This window comes from Dipodomys merriami, unplaced genomic scaffold (genome assembly GCF_024711535.1).
Source record: "Dipodomys merriami isolate MVZ:Mamm:240054 unplaced genomic scaffold, mDipMer1.0.p SCAF_2217, whole genome shotgun sequence".
Lineage (NCBI taxonomy): Eukaryota > Metazoa > Chordata > Mammalia > Rodentia > Heteromyidae > Dipodomys > Dipodomys merriami.
Genome location: NW_027203624.1, coordinates 18,171 through 25,451, shown reverse-complemented (window position 1 = coordinate 25,451; position 7,281 = coordinate 18,171). Strand labels below are relative to the sequence as shown.

Genomic DNA, 7,281 nt, shown 5'->3' with positions numbered 1-7,281 from the left:
CTGGAGGCACTTAGGCCATGACACATTTTACATTCTCCCTGAACTTCTGAATGTTAATCTAAAGAACATAGATAAAGATGCACAGACTGCACTGGGAACGTGGCTTAGTTGTAGATTATGTGTCTTGTATGAATGAAGCCTTTGGTTCTATTCCTTAGAACCACATGAACAGAAAAGGCCAGAGGTGGCAATGTGGCTCAAGTTGTTGAGTGCTAGCCTTGAGCAAAAGAAGCACAGGGACAGTGCCCAGGCCCTGAGTTCAAGCCCCAGGACTGACAAGAAAAATGTGTACAGCCTGCATGTTGTCTGAAAATGATAAGTAAAAGGTAAAATAACAGATAAACGCAAAGTGTCTGATAAATCTGTGACCACACATTTTCAATCCTGTATGTCCTCGTCTTTGCTCAATACTTAACATACCCTCAACAAATATTCTGAATGAATAAATTCATCAAAGACCACTTTATAAGAAATTTAATGAAGTCAAAATTAAACCTGAAAATGGGAATGGCCAAAACTTAAAATTGAATTAGAAACCTGTAGTTAGTGTTCAAATGAAGTCTTTGTATCTCTTAGTCAAAGGTTAATGGGGGACCAGAGTATGTGAGAAGAATAGATGATAATTTGGTAGTAAGAGATTTTACTTTTCTGAAGAAATAGGGACAAAGTTTGTTGATCCCCAACTTAAATAACCATTGTTTTTCAACTTGGACGTAGGAAAAAGGAGGTAAAAATGAGCATGTACATCCTACAGGAAAGAAAGAGTTATGCTTATGAAGATATCCGTAAACCCCAGGATGATGATTACCTGTGTAAGTAACCCTCTGTGCTTGTTCAAACAGAAGGCAAATGTGCTTTTATAATAATTCATCAGGTCATTTGGCCCCCAATTACTGGTTTACTCTAGTAACTTCACATGAAGAACTAAGCGACAATGATATGCATTCTGTGCTCTTTCTCATGATTGTTAAATCTGGGAATGTACATATTTCTTGACTAATTTTTGCTTCTCTTGCCTCAGATTGTGAGCAGTGTCAGAACTTCTTCATCACCAGCTACACTGTTCATGGGCCACCTATATTTGTAAGAGACAATGTGGTGGACAAGGGGCATTATGACCATTCAGTCCTCAGTCTGCCCCCTGGGCTGAGAATTCGTCAGTACAGTACCCTGAGGCTAGGCTTAGAGTATGGAATGAGGAATCTGATCTGCCATTGGGTTTGCACTTCAGCCCCTATGAGGGCTTGATCATAGAAGATGAAGATGCAGACAATAGGTACTCCTAGATGGTAAGAAATGCCCTCCCTTTCCCCCCTTTCTCTAACTCCATGTGTCCCCCTGTGCCTCCAATGAAACATTGCTAGGACATGGACAAAATAATTGTATGTGTTTGTGGAATCTGCATAAACATGGACATGCTGATTTAGGATCAAAGTATATCGCATATAAACAGAGTGTGTTAGAGGCAAAGTGCATCCATGCTTAAGGAGCCTCTGTTAGGACTATGACAAATCCCCTCAGATGTGTAGACGGCATCTTATGTGTTCACAACTACTGAGTCCATGCAGGCTCAAAGAGCATCACTGGAATCAAGTAATATGATTTTGCCAATTATTACCCAAAAGCCTTTAGCTTGTCTTTCTGAAACTCAGATCACAAAAAGGAGTAACTTCTATGTGTAGATGCAAAAAATAAATCCCAGGCCAACTGGAGTGAGTCCAGCAGTCATTTTCATGGTTCCTAAGAGGATATTATCCTCAGAAGACTTGCACCCTGATTATCACACATATGGATTCCCATATCTCCATTTTTCTTTTGATGTACTTGGTGCTTTCAAAATTATGAATATTTGATGGACAAGAAATAAAAATATAAATAGTATAGCTGGGTTCCATAGCTCAACCTTTAATTTGTACTTTTGAGATAGAGATGAGATCTCAGTCTGATGCCATTCCTAGCATAAAAGATTATAAGACCCCGATTACTACCAATGGCTGAGCACGTTGGTGCACATTTGTTATCCCAGCTACTGTGGAAGTACAATGGCTGGATAAAGTGAAGTATCTCCAGCAACCCAGGCAAGCACAAGCAGGATGGCAACCCAGGACAGCAGGGTAAATAATACCTCAAAAACAAACTGTGCACTGGTGGCTCAAACCTGTAAGTAGCTACTCAGAAAGCTCGGATATGAGTATCATGGTTCAAATCCAGCCCATGGAAGAAAGGCTGTGAAACTCTTATCTCCAATTAACCAGCAGAAAATCAAAAGCGGCGCTGTGGCTCAAGTGGTAGAGCGCTTGCCTTGAGTTGAAGAGCTGAAGGACAACATTCAGGCACAGAGTTTATGCCCCTTGACAGACAAAAAATACCTCAAAAATAAACAACACAAAAAGGGCTAGTGGTTCAAGTGGTAGAGTGCTTGTATTGCAAGAGGTAAGTTTAGTTACTGAGTTCAATCATTAGCTCTGGTATGTATGTATGTATGTATGTATGTATGTATGTATGTATGTATGTATGCATATAAATATGTGTACTGTATCAAAATAAAAATTTCCATGAGAGACAAAATTAAGACATCAGAAGAAAAACCAAAGGGCCTAACTTCATTCATAGATCCTGCATCTGTAAAGCACATACTGTATACGAGTCAAAGAATTATCCTCAGTAGTTGAATAAATCATATTCCCTGAGTAATTGTGAAACACATGTGGAGATAGAAAGGACAATTTCATTGTAGGAGTATTTAACTATAATTTTTCTTCGTCGTTTTTGCAAAGTACATAGTGCCCTAACAACCTACAAGAAAGAACTTTAGTCTATTAGGGTATACTCAAACACGTAGAAGCAGAGTTGGAGCAGTGGTGAGGTTCAGAAAGCAGTGGTTCTATGGTATGTCCTGCAGCCCTGTGCCATGGGGAACCATTGTCGTATCAGGAAACAACATCATGAATAAACAAATTTCCCTCTATTGTCTTTATAAGACAAATGATTCTCTGAATTTCTATGGGAACATAGTGGAGACAGGTGCATGAGTGAGTCCAATCTAAGGAAAATTACTTGGGCCAAATGTCAAATGATGTGTGCTAATCTAGAAACAGAATGCATGTCCCCACCAAAATCTATGACATAAACTTTAACTCAATTTAGAGAATCTGGAAATCTATCTATTTGTGACAAATAAGGATTAAGAGAAGTCTGGAACTGAGCTTTGAAAACAGTGCACTTAGAGTTCTAGAGTGGATGAGTATTGGGAGTAGATCCAAAGGGAGCAGAAACTTACCCTCTTATGTTTCCTTCCTGTGCCTGCTTCAACTTTAGGTATATGAACTGTGGCAGGTGTGCTGAGAATCAGAATCCGAGGGCCTTTCAGTATCAGAGGTAGATCTTCTACCAAACCTGTCATGTCATCAAGGCAGGATGTGAGCTGCTTGTCTCGTATGGGGATGAGTATTGACAGCAACTGGGCAGTAAGTGGAAGAAAGAGCTCACAGCAGAAACAGGTGGACCTTACTATGGTTCCTTAAAAAGGAAGAAAAGTAAAAAAATAATTCTCTTTAGGAATTTTCGAATATCAACTCTTCGGTGGAACAAAAGGCAATTTAACGTGAGAAAAATTTCAAGTTAAGTACCTCTGAATTTAAAGATGCAGTTTGTATACTTTATTAGGAAAATTTCCTTATTTTTAACTATTTGTCCTGATTTTACATTTTAAGAACTTCATATGTTTGAATGCAATACAAAATACCGTGCTAAAAGGCGTAGAGACCAAACAAAGAACCTACCAGCTCTCTTTCAAAGAACCAGTTACTTCTGGCCATTGCAGTTTTTTCTTAATTCCCTCCATATTCGCAAATATTATGCATATGTCATTGTTCATTCATTACATAGTCTACATATTCTGTGAATATATTACTAGGAAGAAAATCAGTTAGAATGAGAGTTCCTATAGAGACTTGTGTCTTTGACAAAAATGAATCCATCTTTTCTCAGGGCATTTTGCTCTAGCCATGGCCCTCAATTCTTGGTTCCATGGCTGCAACTAGGCCTTACTTTTCTTCCTCACTAGAAACAACTAAAAAGTTTTTAGTAAGGATGTTCTTTCAGTAGAAAGGCCTGAGATAGAGGAGGAAACATAGCCCTGTGAATATCTCCGAGATGGCCTGTCATCAGCGTGGAGAAGTTGACTCCTGTAGTTGGATGTGTCAGTGAGAGGACAAATAGGTTGGCAGTGATTTCAGAAACTCTAAGGAAAATATCTGTTATCTGCTACTGGAAAAAGAGTGTCAGTTCATGTTCTAAGAAAATGTAACAGTAAAAATAACTAAGAAACCAGACAGCCCTGATCTGTCCAGGAATCTCAGACTGCCCTGACCGATTATCTCCCAACTCTATCAGGAAGCAATTTAGGTCGGGAAATAATCCAGGAATAGTGCCCTCAGCATTCCTGTGATTGGCCCCACCTACCCCAACTTATAATATGCTTGCTATGTATGATTTAACCTATCCTGTAACTGCTAAGCGAGAAAGTCCCTGCCCTTACTGGAAATGATCATTCCCCAACCAATAAATTTAAGACTAGATTTACTACGAACCACCGACCTATCACAAAATCAGTGTTGTAATGATCCTTCCACCTGCTTCATACAAAATAAAAAAACCTTGCTGACCAAGAGATTGGGACTGACAATTATTGACCTGCTGTGTCAGGGAAGATTTGTGAGTCCAGCTCGAGCTGTAATAAACGACCCCCCTGCATTTACATTGGCAAGGGCTCTCTGCTGGCCTTTGGGGGCGGTCTATGGCCTGGTACTTCAGCAGGAAGCAGGAGGACAGCGAGAGTCCAGAAGAAAGGAGAGGCACAGGAGTGAATGCACCTTTCCGTGGAGACGCCTGGGCCATGCTTATGAAGTTCCCAACATGCACGTGTTGGCCTCCACGCAAGTCCCTGGAAGTCCCACTGGTCTGGGGCACACTGCCTGCTCTAGATCTACAGTCTGAACTTCCCCGTTGGCCCTGGACCTGGCTGGGCTGGAGCTGCACCCACCAGCCATGCTTCCTCCACCCTGTTGCGCATAGCTTCCCAGCCACTGCTTGGTCTTCAGCATCTATGCCAGTCTGGCTCTCTGGGGCAGGCTGAGGCTGAGGTGACCATTCCGGGTGCCCGTTCAAGTCGAGTGAGGCCAAAGCTGTGGTGGAGCCAGTCCTCACACACTTCCAGGTATGTCCAGAAAGGATTGAACTCCACTGGCCCAGTGCTGCCGTCCTCTCATCCCCAGAGTTTACCTCCATGTCCCCACCTTTGTTGTTGAAATTGTTCAGCCACTGTGATCTTAATTTTCATTGTCCTCCTTTGCAGTACTTGAGATTCCTTCCTCTTCTCACCAGGCCACCAGGCCCCATGGGATCTGCCCCAACAACCCCACCTCACAGACATTCTCCAGAACCAGGCAGCCTTCGGGCATGCTGCTTCCTGAGCCTCCGGCTTCCTGCCTCTTTCCTTGCTTCACCAGCTTCTGCCAAGGCCTCCTCTCCCCTCCACACTGCCCCAAACCTCAACCCCAGTGTGGCCTCCCATGTGGCCAAACTCATCTCCCTACCAGGCCCAATCCAACCCCAGTGTGGCCACTGCACTGGAGAAGACAACTAAGGTCCAGCAGCAGCAAAGATGACACAGTGTACAGCTGGTTGAGAACTGGAGGCAGCATAGATCTCTCTGATCATCTTTCTCTTCACTTACTCAGGTATTAATTGAATTTAGTATTTAATTTTTGGTACACAAAATCTCATAAGTATCTTCTTATTAAGCCTTTGCAGAATAGCTGGTAGAAATGCAGTCCCGGATTGTGTGTTGTTTAATTTTTTTGAGATTCAGAGATGTTTAAAGTAGTTATAATCATCATGAATTCTCACTTTTACAGTAGAGCGCTATTCAGAAAATAATTACTTATGCATCTATTATCAATTATTTATATGACTTGAAACTTAAAGTTTCAAATATTACAGGAAGATCTTTGATTCATGTTGAGTGGATGTGAGTAGGTTGAGCTGTTGCATACATTCATTGTGTGTGTGTGTGTGTGTGTGTGTGTGTGTGTGTGTGTGTGTGTAGGGGGTGTATATGTATTATTGAAATCAGGGATAAGGATGAGCACTGGTCTGAACTTGTTTCCTTTTTCTGAGAGATATGGTATTTCTGTGTTTGTGGTAAGCTCTGACTGCTTGCCTTTGCCTGATGTGCACTTTGCAGTTTTTTTTTTTTCAAATAAGCTTCTTATTTCTTATTGAGCAGATAGGGCTCTGATATTGCTTTGCCTTTAATCTGCCATCTAGGATCTTATTTTCCTCTTTAAAAATTAACATACAATATAAATTTTATCCCCTGTCTGATTTTCCCTTTAATTTGCATTTTGAAATAAGTAGTATAAGGAGTTTGAGCTCTGTATTCATGAAGTTTGAAATTTCTTTTTAATGTAATAACTGGACACATTTGTTAGCACAAAGATCTTAAATTTCTTTTGTAGTTTTAGTTTAAAATACCCTCCTCCATGTTTTTAGCATGGGAAGACAAACAATTCCTAGTAAAAATGATAACAATTTATCCTTTAACTATCAGATAATTCATAATTAATGTCTAGTGGCAAATGAATACATTTCTGAATAGATTTCCTTGATAGACCCGTGCACAAAAATACCCCTCATAGGTGCTGAGAAGGTAGATTAGTGGTACACAGATTACCTTGCATGCATGAGGCCCTGGGTTTGATTCCTCCTCACCACGTAAGCAGAAAAAGCCAGAAGTGGTGCTGTGGCTCGAGTGGTAGAGCACTAGCCTTGAGCTGAAGAGCTGAGGGCAGCGACCAGGCCCAGATTTCACCACCAGCGACAAAAATAAATAAATAAACAAATAAATAAATAAATGAATAAAGAAATAAAACAAACTCATACACAAGTAAATTAATTTCAAAGGTTGATTACTATTTTAGTTAGGGGCAGGGTGCCAAGATATAGCAGACCTCTGTCCCAAAGCTTCAAGAAGGATTTCAACAGTTGACAAATACTGAAAACAAAAAGTAAAAAACATAGCTCTGCCAATAACATATAGAATCTCCATTCAAGCAGAAAGAAGTACTACGAATGAAATACTTTTTATAACATTTGTTAAGAGATTTTGGCTCTATATTAATTATCATATCAATTGACCTTCGAAAACTCTATAGGTGGGCCTGAGTCTCAAGGTCCTCTAACTAAAACTGGAGGAGAGAATCATCAACCTGGACTTTA

At 40.6% G+C, this 7,281-nt stretch overlaps 1 pseudogene; it reads left to right on the top strand.

Moving 5' to 3' along the window:
* Positions 1-739: 739 nt before the first annotated feature.
* LOC138835009 (histone-lysine N-methyltransferase PRDM7-like) lies at positions 740-5,647 on the top strand (annotated as a pseudogene).
* Positions 5,648-7,281: the final 1,634 nt, after the last annotated feature.